Genomic DNA, 19,478 nt, shown 5'->3' with positions numbered 1-19,478 from the left:
TTTAGTTCGTCTTCACTTTCTGCCATAAGGGGGGGTGTCATCTGCATAGCTGATATATATAACATTATATATAAATTATGATTTAGATATAATATACAATGTACATTTATATTATATATATTATATTTTATATACTAATATATTATATATAACATATTATATATAATTTTTTATATATGACTAAAATATAAAATGACATATTATGTTATTATATGTGATATTATATTATGTTATTATACATTTTAATTTCTATATATATCTTATATAATATATAAGATATAGTAGAAGTAATACATTTAAATATGACATATAATATATTTTATATAATTATAGTAATATGTACCTATTATCATTAATATATTAATTAAATATCAATATAAAATTTGTTTTAGATAAATTTATAAAAATTTTAAAATTCATGTAAATTTAAAAAATATAAATAAATTTTAATTTATATTAATATTTAATTAATATAGTATCATTATAGTATATTAAGGAAAGGTTGATGCTGAATCACACAAAGATGCTGGAGGAGAAGAATTCAATCCAGGGCCAGAGACGAGGCTTGATCGCTCAGAGCTTTTGTGTAATAAAGTTTATTAAAACATCAAAGGGATAGAGAAAGCTTGTGACATAGACATCAGAAGGGGGCAGAAAGAGTATCCCCTCGCTAGCATTAGCCATGGAGTCATATACTCTCAAATTAGTTATTACAGTGAATCAAAAGCCTGTCTGGCGGTGGTAAAAACCTCAGCAGACCCACCCCCAGGATTTGCACTTTGAGACACAGGATGAGCCAGAAGGGTTTCCCAGGGACTGCCGTCAGGCAGGATACATTATTGTTATACACTCCTAAGGAATGTAGAGGGAAAGAAAGTTTGTCCTTTCTTCCTCCTTGAGAATTCCAGACCCCTCTCTCCTTGGGGACCCCTAGACTTCCTATCAACCTGCCTAGGAATTGACTCTCTCATCCCCCCTTTGCTTTTAGGAGAATTATGTTGCCAAGGGAAAGGGGCGCCGTTTTCATTCCATAACTACTTCCTGCTGCTTAGGGGCGTGGTCCCTAAGTTGCTGAGGCAACATATTCTCCTAACCCTCGTACTGAGGGTCTCTCATCCAGGGGTCCCAAGGAAGATTTGGAAGAGGCTGTGGCACTCGTAGGAGCTTGGACAACCATTTCTAACTTAAAAGCCTTCATGGACTAGAAACAAATCCAATCACACAGTTACAGATGCAGAGAGTAAACAACAAAAATAGAACAATCAGAATTATTGTAATTAAGATAGCCTTCCTCCCTGGGGAACGAGTTAACGTCTCCCAAAGTGAAGCAATTGAGGCTTCAGGAGTATCCATAGCCCCAGTCATCTTGGTCATGTGTTTAGTAAAATGAGGAACATTAGTGCTCATCTCAGGTATATACGTACAGTATTGGGTATGAAGAATGGCACAACTTCCTCCTTGTGCAGCTGTCAGAATATCTAAAGCCAATCCGTTTTGTAAAACCAGCTTTCTAATTCGTGCTTGTTCAGCATTAAGAGCTGAACTAGCTTTCTGAGAATCTTGTAATGCCTGTTGAGTACAACTAGTCAAAGCATCCAGTCGTAGCATAACATCTGTAGTTCCCAGAGAGGGAACAAACACTGCAGCCAAATAATCATACCAGTGATCATACCACCTTGCCCACCGAGTTGTAAGGTGGGGTAAATGAGCAGGCTTCTCTGGAAGCTCTGAAAACATAAAGCCGTGAGTAAAGGCTAGACCTAGGGTGCATCTCCCTATCCATCCAGGGGGACGCCATGCCCATAGGTAAGAGCCACATGTCCAATAAGTCCCGTTTGGAGCAAGCCAGCATGACATAGATATCCAGTCCCAATCAGTGCCTGGCCAGACAAAGGGAGGACCTGAAGTGGGCTTGGAAAACATGGGAATGATTGCATTGCATATTTCCTGAGGCAAAAATCCCAAGTGTTTTCAATCACTATAACTTAAGTTGTTGATTAATTTCTGGGGGTGGCTCTATTTGCTCCCAGCAAATAGGGGCAGTAGATACTAGACGTCCTTTTTCAGGAGTTAACCATATAACCTCATCCCATATTTGATAAACGTCAGGTAAAAAACCATTAGATCTAGACCTATTTGCCTTGTGTGCAGCAAAATAGTCATTGAAATGAGACAATGTATAATCAAAATTAAACGTCACATTGTGTCCATAGTTAAAGTACAAGGTGTTGCACCAGTCCATTTTAGGGTTGTTAGATGTCATCAGTTTAAGAAGTGGCATCACATATGATTGTTGTTGAAGGTATTCGCAGACCTGGAGAAAGTCTTTTCCTTGAAGTGGAGATGTCCACCACGGGAAGCCTTCCACTGATGAAGAGGGGAGCGCGCCACAAACCCAGCAGTTAGACCGATTGTCGAATGCAGCAAAGGAGTGAGCCCAGGACAGGAAGGCCTTGTCTTGAGGATCAGATGGCAGACTCAGGATTTTTGGAGTCAGCATAAGTAGGCTCACACAGGTTCTCAGGCCCATCTGAAAAGTACAAAGTCAGAGCATAGAAAGTAAAGACATAAAACAAAGTCCCTTAGTTCTGGTCAGGGTGCCACCTCCTAACTCGAGTGTGATGTACCCATGAATCAATTCCTGGCACTCTGAGAGCTGTGGGAGAAGAAAGAATAACCTGGTAAGGGCCTTCCCAGAGGGACTCGAGGGATGGGCCCCCAGGCCCCAATGTTTTTATGAGGACCTCGGTTCCTGGCTCAAATAGAGGCTTGCTTGACTCAGAGGCTGGGTCAGGAGTCGTCTCCTGGAGTTCTGTTTATGCCAGTTGAAAAGCTGAGAGCTGAGTTACATAATTAGTTAATTCCAAGGCTTCAGGGTCTATAACAATGTCCGTGCGTAAGAAAGGCCTTCCATAAATACATTCAAAGGGGGACAGTTCCTCCCTTTTGGGGGCAGCTTGAGCCCTCATTAGGACAGGAGACCCTCCAACTGGCCACCGTTCACCGTCTTCCAGTGGGTACTGCAGTCATGCAGTATCACATAGGAAGACCAGGTGTGTCTTCTTTAAGCCCTGGGGATCAAACCTATCCCAGTTTTTCAGGATACAGTTCAAAGGGGTGAGGCTGGAATTGTCAGCTCCCATCTATAAGAGAGAAAAAAAGTGGCCAGCGCCCTCTTTCTACCGGAGGCATCCCTCCCTGCTCTAGATGGGGGTGTAGACAGACTTTGCACCAAAGCTTTTCTTTCCTGGTCGGACTTAGTCTGTCCCTTACCGACTCAGGCGACATACTCAGCCCTCCCGGTTCTACCACCGAGACGGGGTGGAGATGCACCAGGGGCAGACCTGATGGCATCCTTGACTGACGTCCAGCTCCTCACCATTAAAACCTTGCTTACCTCTGATGCCACCCAGGGTGCAATCAGAGTAACCTTCCGGAATGCCTCCCAAGCTGAGACTGCTGGGGGAAACATTCCGTCACCTGAGTGCCTGTGCACGACCCTGAATATATTTCTGACCACAACAAGACCGATACAAACACAAAACTGAGATGTTCCTTCCAAGCGTCACCAGACCATTGTAAGAGCCTCCTCTGGTCCACTAAAAGCCAGCGTTACCAAAGAAGAAAAACCCCATTACAGTTTTAATCAGAGTAACCTTTAACCTCAGAGATGCTTTTGGAGCTAGAGCTCCATCTAGCTTCCAAACTTTCCATGCCTAGCGAGGCTAGGCGCTTCCTGACCTCCAATCCAAATTTAGGACCTAAGTCATAGTGCACAGTAACAGCATAGATCACAAGTCCCTTGAGAGTCTATGATCTGACAGATTAGGTTAGTACTTCTAATTCCAAGGAGTTAGGAAATGGTCAGAGACCGAAAAGTTTGACCGAGAAAGGAGAGTTCGGTCCACACACTTTGCCCATTTCTGGTCGGTCCCCGAAGGAGACATTGGGTGCCTCTTGGCATTGGCAGATGGTATAAATCCCCGACAGGTTTCTGCCATAAGCCGTATGAGGTCGCCGCAGAACCCCAGAGAAGGGCTCCTCACTTGCTTTGCGCAGGGCATGTCATTCATTCACACAAGCACACTGTAGAATTAGTAAAGTACAGCAGGAAACATATTCACTAGGAGAACAAAGAACTAGAGCTCCAAGCATCCTTACCTTGTCCTGAAGAATCCTGGACGAGCCCCCAAGATGAAAGGCTGTTGCTGAACCTCAGAAAAGACGCCGGGATTCTTGGCCTCTGGAGGAGAAGAAGAATTCAATCTGCGGCCAGAGATGAGGCTTGATCGCTCAGAGCTTTGTGTAATAAAGTTTTATTAAAGTATAAAGGAGACAGAGAAAGCTTCTGACATAGGCATCAGAAGGGGGCAGAAAGAGTACCCCCTTGCTAGTGTCAGCAATGGAATTATGTACTCTCTAATTAGTTATTACACTGAATCAAAAGAATGTCTGGAGGTTGTAAATACCTCATTAGACCTACTCCCATAATTTACACCTTAAGATAACAGGATTAGCCAGAAGGTTTTTTCCAGAAACTGTCCTTAAGCATTATTATTATCATATATCATATTATTATCATATAATCCTAAGGAATGTAGGGGGACAAAAAAGTTTGTTTTTTATTCTTCCTTGAGAATTGCAGATCCCTCTCTCCTTGGGGACCCCTAGACTTCCTATCAACCTGCCTAAGAATTGATTCTCTCAGACTTACCCAGATGCTGGCCGAGGTGTCTCCATGTCCCCGATGCTTTCTCCTTCCTCCAAATAATTCTTTGGAGCAGAAAAATTCAGGCTGGCAGAGGCTGGAGAAAGAAAGAAACTTCTTTAAGGCAAAAGTGGCCTCCCCAGCTTCTAGGATGGTCCTCCCTCACCCTCCAGTTCTGACTCAGCCCCACTGCCTGGATGAGTATCTGGTATGTCGAGCTCAGCCTTCTTGATAAGGGTCCCAGGCAACCTGGTCACTGAAGGAATCTTCCAACCTTCTGCCTTCTCAAAAGACGAAGTAAATGGAAAGTAACCTTTAATCATTCAGTGCACTTCAGTTGCTCAGTCGTGTCCGAATCTTTGCGACCCCACGGACTGCAGCAGGCCAAGCTTCCCTGTCCATCTTCATGAACTTCAATCATTATAAACAATGGTGATTAGATTAGGTCTAATCTAATTAGATTTTACATTAGATTTTTTTAAAAAGAGAGTTGAGTCTAGGGGAGCCGGGAAAGGGGGGAAGTGAGGGAGGCCAAAGGAGGAGGTCTTGCGGTGGGACTAGAGCATGGGGCAGGAGGGCAGGGTTTCCAGGCTCCCGCTGGACCCGGCTGGGAAAGGCAGCGCTGCTCTGAGCTCGGCAGGGCGTCCAGCATTTGGGGAAGCCCTGGCGGAAAGGGAATGTCCATCTCTGGGCTTCAGATGTCCTCCGCTGAGTTTCCAAAGTGTTGAGACGTGTGAGGAAGTGAAACTGAGACCACAGTGGCGGCTGAAGAGGAGCCAGAGCCAAGGGGAGAGGGGAGCGCGGGCAGAAGCATCCAGAACACGAGGGCACAGGATGAGTGAGAATGACGAAGACTGTGGTAGGCAGAGCCCAGAAGGATCTAGAACAGCCGGGAAGCGGCTCTAGGGGGCAGGGCATGAAGAGTGGGTTCCTGCCTTCCGTGAAGGGAAGGGAAAGCGGGGGTGAGGGCGGGGCCTCTTGTGCAGTTTCATTTCTCGAGGCAACAAGAGGCCTCAGTCACATCTCCCGCTGTTGGAACCGCCAGCCTCCAGGCCCCCCTTGGGAAGCACAGAGCTTGCTGGGATCCACACTGACCACACTCTCCCTCCCAGAACGCTCCTTACACTTTGAGGGCTCCGCGGTGGCGTGGAGCTTCTCCTTCCCTCTGTTCTTGCCCAGTTCTCTCCCTTGCCCGGGGCCCACGCATCCCTGACTCCTCTCAAGGCCCCACGGCTCCTCGCCCTCCCCTCAGGTCGGGATCCGCCCGCCCCAAACTCCCAGGTCGGCACCCACGGGGCACATGCCCATTAAAGGTTCACTTGGCAGCCCCCCCGCCCCCCCACCGTTGACCAGACCCCCAGATAGAGTGGGCAACTTCCTGGCCAGCCAGGCGCCCTTCCCCAGCAGACTGGGTGACCCTGCCGCGAAAGAGCATCCAGTCCAGGACATGACGGAAAAACCATTCCTCCAGGGAGAGGAAGCCCAGAAGCTCTTTTGTAACCTCTGCCCAGCAGTAACCGAATAAAGCCTGTGTTTCTCAAAGCGGGGAAACAAAATGAAAAGCCACCCTCCCCCCACAAAGAAAAAAGAAACCCAAACACAGTTCACAAAGATACTATAGACCCCAAGTGGATATATAAATAGAAATCAAGCCACAATCACTTCTGTTGGTTGGTTACCCATCTTTTCAAATATATATATGCTCTTATTTTAAAAAAATTTCACGTCCAGCCACTTGTATGCCACCGAAGCTATCTTGCGTAGTAAAAATATCAGTATCCCTTTGGTAGGGTATGGGATCAACCAATTTAAGGCTCTCAGGTCTTGCTCTATTCCACATGTTGTTAAAATATCTTTTATAAATTTTGTTACCTCCTGTGTGAGACGTTCAGCCAAAACCTGCGCAGGAACTTCCAAGACCTTGTCCATGATCAGCGAGACAAGAGAGGACACGGAGAAAGCTCGAGTTGTGAGCTTCCTGAGACTGCACCCTGAATTTATAGCCTCCGGCGTGGGCGGAGCCTTTCTACAGAGGAAGTGTTTTGGCCAATGAGCAGGTGATACGTAACAGGGCATCACTTGATGTATAAGGTTACTTTCCCTTTCACTTGTTTGATGGCCAAAATGTTGGATGGTAAAAATTCTCTTAAAAAAAAAAATTTAAGAAAATGATCAGATGCTGTGGGAAACTATACCAGATCCTTTGGAAACAGAGGTGGCAGTGAGGAATGATAAGAAAGCTTAGGGTTGTGACCTGGGGTGAGGTGACGACCATAAGATGCCAAAGGACCGTCAGGGTTAAACTGTCCCTTAGAGAAAGGACGCTCTCCAGACTCAGCCCAGGGGCGGGGTTTTCAGAGAAGAGCTCCATGTAGTACCTCTTAAGAGTCTCAGAATCAAGGCCGTGGTGCGGGAGATCTGTGGGTTGAGGGTGTGTTTGTGTGTGACTATGTATCCATGTATGTCCATTTGTGTGTATGTATGTAGGTATGTGCCTACATACGTGTGTGTACACGGGTGTGTGTGTGTGTATTTGTGTGATTATATCTATTTGTGTGTGTGTCTGTGTTTCTGTTTTGCATCTGTTTGTAGAGGGAGTCAGCGACATGCAGCGCAAGTCTCCTGGCACACAGGAGTCCCCGTTGGGAAGAGGAGCGGGTGGAGAAAGGGTCCAGGAAAGCAGCTGCAGAAGGAGACTGGAATCCTTTGGGGCTAGAAAGGCAGAGTTTGAGCAGCAGTGGGGGACGTCAGGACCCCGGAGGAGACAAGTCTCGAGCTGAGGGCACCGGCGATTCAAAACAGGAAGGACATGAGGAGTGGGGGTAGGGGCCAGAAATAGGGTTCCTGGACTCCAACCCTGGGGAGGTGAGGGAAGGGCTTGGGGTAGGGCCTAGAAGGCAGGACAGGAGGGCAGGGTTTCCAGGTTCCAGCTGGGACCAGGCTGAGCAGGCAGGGTTGCTCTCAGAGGGCGTCTGGTTGGGGCCGCCAGCGTCTGCGGAAGCCCTGCAGGAAAATGAGTGTCCAGGTGGGGGCGCCAAACGCTCTTCCGTGGAGTTTGCAAGACGGTGAAATGTGGGAGTGGGTGAATCTAACTGAGGCCACACGGAGGCTGAAAACGATCCAGGCCCCAGGGAGAGGAGGGCATAGTGGGCAGAAGAATCCAGAATCCAAGGAGTGGGAAGGGGAGGAAATGGAGGATGGGGCAGGCCTAGGAGTGTGCAGAGCCCAGAATGATCTAGACGAGGGACGAGTTTAGCGGGCAGGGGATGAAGAGGAAGTTGCTGTCCTGGGGGGTGGGAGGGGAAATCGGGGTGAGGAGTGACTCTGCAGAGATGGGATTACTTGTGTAGTTTCTGCTTTTCGGGCAAAAAGAGGCCTCAGGCGCATCCAGCCTTTGGAACCGCCAGCCTCCCTTGGGAAGCTCAGAGCTTGCTGGAGTCCGCACCATCCACTGGCTTCCCTCCTGGGGACGGGCCTTCCACTGGGAGGGTTCCGCTGTGGCGCAGAGCTTCTCCTTCCCTCTGTTCTGACCCTATTCTATCCCTTGACGACTGGCTCCCGGGCCCTGTGCGCCCCCTACTCCTCTCAAGGCCGCGCTGGCCCCTCTGGTCCCTCTGCTCATATGGGGAACCTGCCTCCCAAGCTCCCAAGTCTACCCTGTTCAAGCAGTCTGAGCGCGGGTTGGAAAAGCATTTCCAGACCCAGAGCATTTCAGAAGGGAGTGAGTTTATTAAAAACAACGAGCAGAGAGAGAGTGGGCACTGCGAGCGCAGCTGGCTGGCAACTGCTGACAGACCAGGGAGAGTCCGCAGTGTTCATGAGTTACTAGCCAACTCTTGTAGCCTTTAAACAAAGAAAATTCCTACTGGGAGTGTGGCATTAGGTGATTGGTTGGGACGCTATAGGCTGTTTACTGGAGCGGGCATCTTTGCCTAATGGGGCGTCAGGCAGCTTTTTAGTTACTATTAGGGGGCTTTTGGCAACAGTTAGAAAGTGGGACAGTCAGCTTTCGAGGTGACCTTGGTGCAAGACCTCACACCTGTGGCCTGGGGCAGGATTCTGTGTTCCCCCCTCTTCTTATTAATGGGCCACATCTTTGGCCCCTTTACACCCTGCTCATGTCTAACAACCTGCCTATCCTCTCCTGGGACCTGGGGACCCAAGTCATTGGGGAAAGGGGCAGAAACCGCTCTGGCTTCTTCCTGCTGGACAGGAGGGTCATGGGGTCCTGGGTCCCAATGCCCACACTGTGTCAGGGTGCATTTTTGGAGGGAGACGAGAGTCTATGCAATGAGAAAACCGCCTGTTCTGGCGTAGTCCATGTGTCAACCAGCTGGTATCCTTGTCGCATGGGGATGTGGAGATTTTATTTGTTTTCTAGAAGAAACAAACTTGACAAGAAGGTTAGAGATACATGGCCTGAAGATTAATAGAAGTAGAAAAGCTGCCAAGGGGCCTAAAAGAGGGGCTAGTCAGGAGATCTAGGGCCAGACATTGGTCTGTGATGTTGGTGCTTCTCTAGGTATGAGAAGATGCAAGAATTGGGGTTCATGGAAATCTTTACGTGAAAATGCCTAACTATCTGAAGGCTTGTCCTGCCAGTTTTTGTTAGAGCACAGAACACCTCATTCGTGATTTCTACCCTGAATTCCTTTCTGCGGGTGTGGAAGGTCAGCAGCTGTAGTGGCTCCTGATTTCATCTTTGTAGAGGCAGATGGCAAGTGCTGGTATCCAGTTGCAGACTCCAAGCATGGCCATAGTTTTGACCATGGTTTCGGGGGCATACTGTGATCATTTTATCCCATGATGTTAGGAATGCTCGTTCCCGGGTCTAGCGAAGATGCTTTGATTGTCCACTCAGTGCACTGTTACTGGACTAGGCTATGAAAGTAGCAAAAGTCCTGGCTCATATCTGTCTTACCAGTAGTCTCTTATAGTCCATGAAAATATTCCGTATTTTTGCTACTTCTCATGTCTACAGTTACATTGTTATAATCACTGATCTCATATGGAGCTATACATCATGATTTCATTAGAGACTCAGTCACACAATTGGTAATGTAAGAGACAACAATTCTGTAAAATAGGCAATAGAGAAAGCAATATAGCTAGCAGTAATAGTAACGTCACAAGTAAGAGTTTAAGAACTTTTATTAGGTGTAGCCCAGTGTTTACCTTGTCGTCTGACTTAGTTTGTTGAATGACTAGAATCTGGTGTTAATCTTCTGGTTGTAGATCATGGAGCATCTGATCTTTATCCCAAGATCGTTTATGAAGTTAGTCTTCAGAAACAAACTTAGGATGTCCTCTTATTAACTTAATGAAATTTTATAACAACAAATAATTATCTCAGAAGTGAATCTTAGTAAACACTAACCTTAATTAAGAAAACTAGGATTTAATATTCGATGTGACAAGATTTTTTCCAGATTTCAGAAAAGAGTTTTCCTGGAACCAGCAGTGATGCACCTTCTGATGATTCTCTGAAACGTGGAAGGCATTCTTTGGAATGATTCAGAGGCTGCTCCTAGGCCTCTGTAAATTACATCATGCCAGAGGGAGGGAAAGTGAAAGAGACAGAGAAGACAAGCTGAGGAATCTGCTGTTTAATCCCGCTAGGAGGTGGTGGCCTGGGGAATGGGCTCAGTGTTTTGCTTGAACCAACATGACACATACAGTGCACGGAAGTTGTCTTAGGGGCAGAAGCTCTGATAGCCATGACTCCCCGTATTCTGCCACGGTGTCTTCTAGCAGCAGGCACCCTAGTGGCTTTTAAATGCCTGACCCATGCCGGCACAATGTTGATTTGCCTAGTCCTCAGTTGGAAAGGAGTCAGAAAGAGAGCCCCTCACCCATTTGGGTGGCAACTACCGGGGCACAGTGAGCAGTGGGCCTTTGGGGCACACCAGAGGGCAGCCCTGGCCGGAGTTCCTCAGTTGCTTCCACAGTCACTTGCCTGTCCACAGAGGGCCCAAGGAGAAAGACAAGAGCAGAGGAGACTGGGGGAGAGCCCCCTGAGAGCAATCCCCATATAGGCCACCATTGTTGAGGCGCTGTGAGCATGGGTTTGGAAAGAATTTACAGACACAGAGCACTTCAGAAGGGAGTGAGTTTCTCAAGAACAAAGAGCAGAGATAGAGGCGGCACTGCGAACGTAGCTGGCTGTCAACTCCTGAGAGTCAGGAGAGTTGACAGTGTTCATGAGTTAACAGCCAACTTGTATATCCTCAAGACATAAAAATTCCTGCTGGAAGGTTGGCGATAGGTGACTGGCTGGGATGCTATGGGGTGTTTACTGGAGCGGGCACCTTTGCTTAAATGGGAGTCAGGAGGGTTGCTGGTGAAGTCAGGGGCTTTTGACCAGGCTACAGAGGGGCTCAGGCCGCTTTGGTGGAGACCTTGGTTCTGCGCTCTGCTTCTGCGGCCTTGGTGCAAGACCTCACACATGTGGCCTGGAGCAGGACTCAGCAAGTTCCTCTTTTTAAATATTTATTTATACACTTGGCTGTGGTGGGTCTTAGTTGTAGCACACAGGCTCTAAAGCTCGCAGGCCCAGTAGTTGCAGCTCACAAGCTTAGTTGCTCCAGCCTGTGGGATCTTAGTTCCTCGACCAGGGATGGAACCCACGTCCCCTGCATTGCAAGACTGATCCTCAACCACTGGACCACCAAGGAAGTCCCACAAAGGAAGTTCTTGATGCACCTCGGAGTGTCCCATTAATGCCTAATCTCAATGTTGATTCTGAACCATGTGTTACCACCGAGAAGGCTGAGAGCCTTTTCTGCCTGCTGTTCCACTCCCCATTGGAATCATCTGGATAATTGCCAGCAGTCGTCCTTAGTCAGGGATATCCCAGGTGGTGGAGTGGTGAAGAATCCACTTGCCAGTGGAAGGAAACTCAAGAGATGTGGTTTCGATCCCTGGATCAAGAAGCTCCCCTAGAGGAGGAAATGGCCGCCCACTCCAGTTTTCTTGCCTGGGAAATCCCATGGACAGAGGAGCCTGATGGGCCAAGTCCATGGGGTCACATGGACGGAGGAGCCTGATGGGCCAAGTCCATGTGGTCACATGGACGGAGGAGCCTGGCAGGCTACTTTGTGTCAGACACACACGCACACATGCTCTGCCTGTCTCTGTCTCTGTCTCTCTCCCTCTCTCTCTGTCCATCTGTCTTTCTCTTCTGATCTGAGGAGGAGGATTGTGCCCATGAAAACATTCACTTCTCATTGGAGACGCAGCAGATGCTCCCTGCAGACACAGACGGTGTCTCTGATGCTGCAGCTGGTGTGGTGATGGCGTCTCTGTGGGCAGAGCGGGTCTCAGGACCCTGTCCCTGTAACTATAGACTCAGGAGCCCCTGGTCCATCCTGCGTAACTCTTAGCTGCACAGAACTCTGGAGCAAAGAGCAGTCAGGGGAGTGCTTCCTTATGCTCCATCTCTGAGCGAAAAGCAGAGGGGGTCTCCAAGAGGAGAGAACCCCGGAGCTGTGTTTGTGCACTGACATTGTTCAGGACACGTGCTGACCCTGCCCCGCTGACCACACCCCGGCTCCGGCTGGATGGAGGGATGACTGGGCAGCAGAGAGTGGGGTTTCCACTGGGGCTTTACTGAGCAAAAATTCAAACGAGGTTTTTTTTTTTGCTAACATAAAAGGTTTGATGGGTTTTATTGAAGGTACCATATAAAACCTAGCTTCCTGGAGTCCCTGGGAATTTGCAGGTAATTATAATTCAGAAGAGAGCTCAGAACCAATGAATGTCTATATTTCGTCTGTCTGTTGTGGGAGATGCTGGGGAGGAGAAGGCGGGGAGGCGCCCTGTGTGCAGACGCTGAGGGCGGAGCATCCGTGAGTGGTAAGGAGAGCAGAGCTCGTCAGCACAGGGCTCTCAGTGTGTTAGGAAGACAGGGGACAAAGGGAAAACAAACACAACAAAGTGTGAATTCTGTTTCGAGAGGAACAGAGCGGCTTGGTCGTGCTGATTGAGGATGACCAGCAGCTGTGTCTGGGCAGGTGAAGCCCGCTGGGCTGGAGCTGGGGAAGGAGGGAGGAGAGTGCAGTGCTGGGAGGGGCGTTCCAGGAGGAGGGAGAATGTGAATCGCTGTGATGAAGCCAAACCGTGTTTCTTGCTTTTTCAAGGGAAATTAATTCAGCCGGATCTAGAAAGGAAGGGAAGCCAGGATGGAAGTGAGCTGCTGAAAGTCTTAGGTGCCTGACGGAAGCTTGCCCTCCCCCATGTCCCTACCAGTGGTAAGTGATGAAACACTTTCTTTTGAAAGAGGAAAAAAACTCTTGGTTTCACTGATCTGTTTTTTTTTTTTTTTTCCCCTGGTCTTTATTTCATTTAGTTTTGCTCTGATTTTTAATATTCCTTTCTTTCTGCTAACTTTGGGCCCAGTTTCTTCTCTTATTATCGTTCCTTGAAGAATAAAATTAGCTTGTTAAGTATAAAGTTAACCTGTTAACAAGTTAGCTTGTTAATTGAGATCTTTCCTTTATAGGAAATGTTCTTTATTTTAAATTTTAGGAAAAAATTTCCAAACTTCTCATTATCAGTAAATAGAGATAAAGCATGTAATGCAGGGCTAAAATAATACCCAGAGAACCTGTATTTGTCTAGAAATAAATAACAGTAAAATGCTGGTTTCTTTCTGGATTTTCTCCCCCCAAAACGTAATTAGTTCACCTTGAAAAACATTTTGTATTCTAATTTGTATTGATGTTGGAACTCTATATAAGAAAGATCGTGCTGTTATTGAAAAATAAAAAAAAAGAAGTTTAATATGTAGCCAGTTTTTACTGTAGTGGTGAGTTCTGTCAGGTATATTCTTATTGTTATGCTATAGAGCAGCAGTCCCCAGCATTTTTGGGACTGGTTTTGTGGAAGACAGTTTGTCCAGGGACTGGGGAGGGGGGTGATTTCTGGATGATTCAAGTGCATTCGCAACAACTGGAAAAACTGTGCTCATGGGCACTTAATATTCAACAATCAACAGTCACTTAATTTTTACCAAGCTGAGGGTTGTCTTTTTCTTTCTGCTTATGGTTCCCGTTGCTGGGCAAATGCTTTTAAAGTCACTGAGGTCTTTCATTTGTTTAGTTTTGTTTTGTTTTGCATCACTCTAAGAGGTAGACCAAAAAAAGTTGTGATTTATGCCAAAGCATATTATACCTATATTTTCCTCAAGAGATTTAGATTACTGGCCGTCTAGTTAGCTCTTTAATCAATGTGGAGTTTCTTTTTCTCTCCGGGAGTGTCCTAATTTCATTCACTTTTTACTTGAGAAGCCTCCCCGCTGTTCTGTGTACTGGGTGTTAACCATCGACATTGCCAGCATCACTGTAGGGGGGTTCCCCTCTCTCCACAACCTCCCAGCATTTATTGGTTTTAGACCTCTTGCCGATGTCCGCTCTAACCCATGTGAGGTGATACCTCCTTGTAGTTTTGATTTGCATTTCTCTAAGGTTTCACCATGTTGAAATATGTTCATGTGATTTTTTAGCAAACAGTGAGAGTAAAACTGACCTCCCGAGATCGTCCTCTTGACTGTCTGCTGTGTTTTGAATTCCTTCTCCGTTACCAACCCAAGGACGTTTGTTGGAGGGTTGGTGTGTTTTACTTACAGCCCCACAGACGTGGTGACCATTAAGTGCCCATGAGAACAGGTTTTTCAGTTGTTGTTACCAAAAGTGGCCACTAGAGGACAGCACTTCTCAATGTTTCACTGTTTTTCTTTTGTAGTTTAGCGTTCATTTTCTATTGGAGAAGAGGTGATTTCCGATGTTGTGTTTGTTATAGGTATACAGGAACTTGGTTTAGTTATACATGAACGTTTATCTGGTTTTTTTCAGATTCTTTTCCCATCTCGGTTCCTTCCATGTGTTCAGTAGACTTCTGTGTGCTATTCACTAGGTCCTTTTGGATTATCTGTTTGATAAGTACTATGTATATGTTGGGAGGGATTGGGGGCAGGAGGAGAAGGGGACGACAGAGGATGAGATGGCTGGGTGGCATCATCGACTCAGTGGACATGAGTTTGAGTAAACTCCGGGAGTTGGTGATGGACAGGGAGGCCTGGCGTGCTGCTATTCATGGGGTTGCAAAGAGTTGGACACGACTGAGCGACTGAACTGAACTGAACTGATGTATATGTTAATCCCAACATCTTAATGTCTCCCTTCCCCTACCTTTTTAAAAAATAAAAAATAATCATAAGTGGGTTTTCTAAGTCTGTGTGTTTCTGTTTATAAATTAGTTCATTTGAATAAAATTATAGATGCCACCTGTAAGTGACAAGACATTTCTCTTTCCCTCTCTGACAGACTTCACCCAATATGATAAATCTCTTGGTCCATCCATGCTGCGGCCAATGACATATTTTCGTTCTTTTTCATGGCTGAGTGTGTTCCAGTATATAGAGAACTAGTTACTCTTCATTTCTCTATGGATGGACATTTTGGTTGATGCTCTGTCTTTGATATTGTCAGTAGTGCCGCCCTGAAAAGAGGGGTGCACGTGTCATTTAAAATGAATCTTCCTTCCGGATCTAAGGCAAGGAGTGGGCTTGCCAGGCCATGTGGTAACTCTATAGTTAATGTCTTAAGGAACCTCCATACTGTCTTACTTCATGGCTGCACCAACCCATTAACTTCCCCGCCCACAGTGTAGGAGGATTCTCTGTTCCCCGCTCCTTCAGGAACATTTAATCTTTGTAGATCTTTGAGAAGATGGACATTCTGAGGGGTGTGTGGTGATACCTTGTTGCCATTTTGATTTGCATTTCTCCAGTAATTAGTGATGCTGAGCAGCTTTTTTGGTGCTTTATGCCCACCTGGATGCCTTCTTTGGACAAACGTCCATTTAGATCTTTGGCCCATTTTTCTATCGGGTTGATTGTTTTTTCAGTATTGAGCTGCATGAGCTGTTTGCATATTTTGGAGATAAATTCCTTGCTTCTAAATTCAGTTGCAAACATTTTTTCCCCCATTCCAAGGTTAAAGTTTGGTTTATGGTTTCCCTTGCAATGCAAAAGCTTTTGAGGTTAGAGGCTCTTTTGTTGAGTTTTGTTTAATTTTTCATTATTTTAAAAGTGGATCTGTTAGGAGAAGGACACTGACTGAAATTGCCCACCCTGGCCAGGCACCATAGTAACCATTGCCATGAGTTGTTTTATGACAGGAGGTCCTGGTAAGGAGCAAGAACTTACAAGCCACCACCAACCAGGAGAGGTCGGGAAAGGCCAAAAGGAGACACCACATGTCCGACCACCTCCCAGAATCCTTCTCTCTGGCATCCATCTGGGCTGAAGAAGGCGTGCAGCACCGAAGGACTCTGAGTCAGAATGATCGGCTAAAGACAACCGGAAACGAATCCCATCACCATAAATCCCGGGACTGCAGGCCGTGTGACAGAGCTGCTCTCCTGGGTTCCCTTCCCCTCCTGCTCTCCACCCGGGTGCCCTTTCCAAAAACAATCTCCCTCTTTGTCAGCACGTGTGTCTCCTGGGACAATTCATTTCCGAGTGTTAGACAAGAGCCCAGGTTCCGGCCATGGAAGGGGTCCCCCTTCCTGCAACAGATCCAAAAGGGCTTGCTGCCATTTATGTCTAAATGTGTCTTCCCTCTAAATCCCTCAAGAGGTTTAGAGTAATTGTCCCTCAGTTTAGCTCTTTGGAGTTCTTTGTTTCTGTAGGGAGATAGGGAGTGTCATAATTTCATTCACTGTTCTTTTGTTTAAGGAACCTCCGTCTCCTCTCTATGGACTCTTAACAATTTATATTGACAGTATCAGTGCAGGAGAATTCCCTTTCCTCCAAAACCTACCAGCATTTATTGTTTGTGGACTTTCTGACAAAGGTCATTTTGACCAGTTTGAGGGGATTCCTCGTTGTAGTTTTGATTTGCATTTCTATAAGATTTTAGTGTGTGGAGGCTTTTCATATGATTTTTAAAAAATAACAAGAAAACAGTGTAAAACTGACCTGTGGAGATTGACCTCTCGTCATCTGCCCTCTTTTGAATGCTTTTTCCAGGACCTACTTGAGGACATTTGTTGAAGACAGGTGTGTTTTGCTTACATTCTTGTGGGCCTGGTGAAAGTGTCCAAGTGAAAGTGAAAGTCGCTCAGTCATGTCTGACTCTTTGCGACTCCATGGACTACACAGTCCATGGAATTCTCCAAGCCAGAATACTGGAGTGGGTGGCTGTCCCCTTCTTCAGGGGATCTTCCCAACCCAGGGATGGAACCCAGGTCCCCCACGTAGCAGGTCGCTGAGTGTCCAAGAGCAGAGGTTTTTCAGTTGCTGATACAAACGCGGCCACAAGGGGGCAGCATTTCTCCCTGCTCCAGCTGTGTTTTTTGTCTTGGTTTAGCGTTTCTTTTCTCTTGAAGTAGGGTTGATATACGATGTTGTGTTTGTTTTAGGTACAGAACTTGGTTTTGTTATACATGAACATATATCTATTTTGGGGGGAGGAGGTCTTTTCCCATATAGGTTCTTTCAATATATTCAATCAGTTCAGTTCAGTACAGTCGCTAAGTCGTGTCTGACTCTTTGCGACCACATGGACTGCCGCAGGCCAGGCTTCCCTGTCCATTACCAGCTTCCGGAGCTTGCTCAAACTCATGTCCGTGGAGTCCGTGATGCCCACCAACCATCTTATCCTCTGTTGTCCCCTTTGCCTCCTGCCTTCAACCTTGCCCAGCATCAGGGTCTTTTCAAATGAGTCAGTTCTTCACATCGGATGGCCAAAGTATTGGAGTTCAGGCATTTCCATCAGTCCTTCCAATGAATACTCAGGACTGATTTCCTTAAGGATGGACTGGTTGAATCTCCTTGCAGTCTAAGGGACTCTCAAGAGTCTTCTCCAATACCACAGTTCAAAAGCATCAATTCTTTGGCACTCAGCTTTCGTTATGGTCCAGCTCTCACATCTATACATGACTACTGGAAAAACCATACCTTTGACTAGATGGACCATTGTTGGCAAAGTTATATCTCTCCTTTTTGATATGCTGTCTAGGTTGGCCATAGCTTTTCTTCCAAGGCGCACACTTCCTTTAATCTCATGACTGCAGTCACCATGTGCAGTCATTTTGGAGCCCAAGAAAATAAAGTCTCTCACTGCTTCCATTGTTTCCCCATCTGTTTGCCATGAAGTGATGGGACCAGATGCCATGATCTTAGTTTTCTGAATGTTGAATTTTAAGCCAACTTTTTCACTCTCCTCTTTCACTTTCATCAAGAGATTCTTTAGTTCTTCTTTGCTTTCTGCCATAAGGGTGGTGTCATCTGCATATCTGAGGTTATTGATATTTTTCCCAGAAATCTTGAGTCCAGGTTGATTCCAGCTTGTGCTTTATCCAGCCCAACATTTCTCATGATGTACTGTGCATCTAAGTTAAATAAGTAGGGTGACAATATACAACCTTGACAGACTCCTTCCCCAATTTGGAACCAATCTGTTGTTCCATGTCCAGTTCTAACTGTTGCATTTTGACCTGCATACAGATTTCTCAAGATGCAGGTCACGTGGTCTGGTATTCCCATCTCTTGAAGAATTTTCCACAGTTTGTTGTGATCCACACAGTCAAAGGCTTTGGCATAGTCAATAAAACAGAAGTAGATGTTTTTCTGGAACTCTCTTGCTTTTTTGATGATCCAACGGATGTTGGCAATTTGATCTCTGGTTCCTCTGCCTTTTCTAAATCCAGCTTGAACATCTGGAAGTTCATAGTTTACGTACTGTTGAAGCCTGGTTTGGAGAATTTTGATCATGACTTTGCTAGCCTGTGAGATGAGTGCAATTGTGGAGTAGTTTGAACATTCTTTGGCGTTGCTTTTCTTTGGGATTGGAATGAAACCTGACCTTTTCCAGTCCTGTGGCCATTGATGAGTTTTCCAAATTTGCTGGCATATTGAGTGCAGCACTTTCACAGCATCATCTTTTGGGATTTGAAACAGCTCAACTGAAATTCCATCACCTCCACTAGCTTTGTTCATAGTGATGCTTCCTAAGGCCCACTTGACTTCCCACTCCAAGATGTCTGGCTCTATGTGAGTGATCACACCATCATGATTATCTGGGTCATGAAGATCTTTTTTATATAGCTCTTCTATGTATTCTTGCCACCTCTTCTTAATTAATGTCTTTGCTTCTGTTGGTCCATAGGGAAACCCGAAAGGAAAACAAGATAATCCTCAGAAAAAAAAATGTTTGCAACCAAGGAGAAAATAAGGAATGCATTTCCCAGACATGCAAACAACTCATGCTGTTCAGTTAAAAAAAATTTAAAAATAGGCCAAAGACCTAAATGGACATTTCTCCCACTTAGGCAGCCAGATGGCCATAAAGTACGTGAGAAGATGCTCACATCACTAATTATTAGAGAAATGCCAATCAAAACTAGAAGTAGGCATCTTTTCAAGCCTATCAGAATGGCCTGTCTCAAAAAGTCTACAGACAATAAATAGCGGAGAAGTTTTGGAGGAAAGGACTCTATCCTGCCTTCATGCTGGGAATGTAAACTGGTAACAGCCTGCTCAAAGGAGAGAATGGAGGTTCCTTAAACAAGTGAAAAGCAAATGAAATTATCAACACTCCCTAACCCCATACTGGAAAAGAAACTCCAAATCGATTAAAGAACTCAAAGAAGGGACGATTACTCTAAAGCTGTTGAGGAAAATATAGGCAGAACATACTTTGACAGAATTGGCAGCAAGTTGTTTATGGACCCACTCTTAGAATAATGAAAAATAAGACATAACTCA

At 45.9% G+C, this 19,478-nt stretch overlaps 2 long non-coding RNA genes across 2 annotated transcripts; one reads left to right on the top strand and one right to left on the bottom strand.

The window, feature by feature from the left end:
- Nucleotides 1-340: 340 nt before the first annotated feature.
- Nucleotides 341-6,670, bottom strand: LOC136161403 (uncharacterized). The gene is made up of 4 exons (XR_010661719.1): nucleotides 6,581-6,670; nucleotides 4,715-4,805; nucleotides 4,162-4,243; nucleotides 341-2,530 (listed from the first exon to the last, which is right to left on the bottom strand). It is a non-coding gene; the product is annotated as an uncharacterized lncRNA (long non-coding RNA).
- Nucleotides 6,671-12,594: 5,924 nt separating this feature from the next.
- Nucleotides 12,595-15,014, top strand: LOC136161405 (uncharacterized). Its single transcript, XR_010661724.1, has 3 exons — nucleotides 12,595-12,720; nucleotides 12,847-12,957; nucleotides 14,560-15,014. It is a non-coding gene; the product is annotated as an uncharacterized lncRNA (long non-coding RNA).
- Nucleotides 15,015-19,478: the final 4,464 nt, after the last annotated feature.

The sequence above is a fragment of the Muntiacus reevesi genome, chromosome 2 (assembly GCF_963930625.1).
Source record: "Muntiacus reevesi chromosome 2, mMunRee1.1, whole genome shotgun sequence".
NCBI classification, from domain to species: domain Eukaryota; kingdom Metazoa; phylum Chordata; class Mammalia; order Artiodactyla; family Cervidae; genus Muntiacus; species Muntiacus reevesi.
Note: the sequence above shows the minus strand (reverse complement) of the source record. Positions and strands in the feature narration are given on the sequence as shown.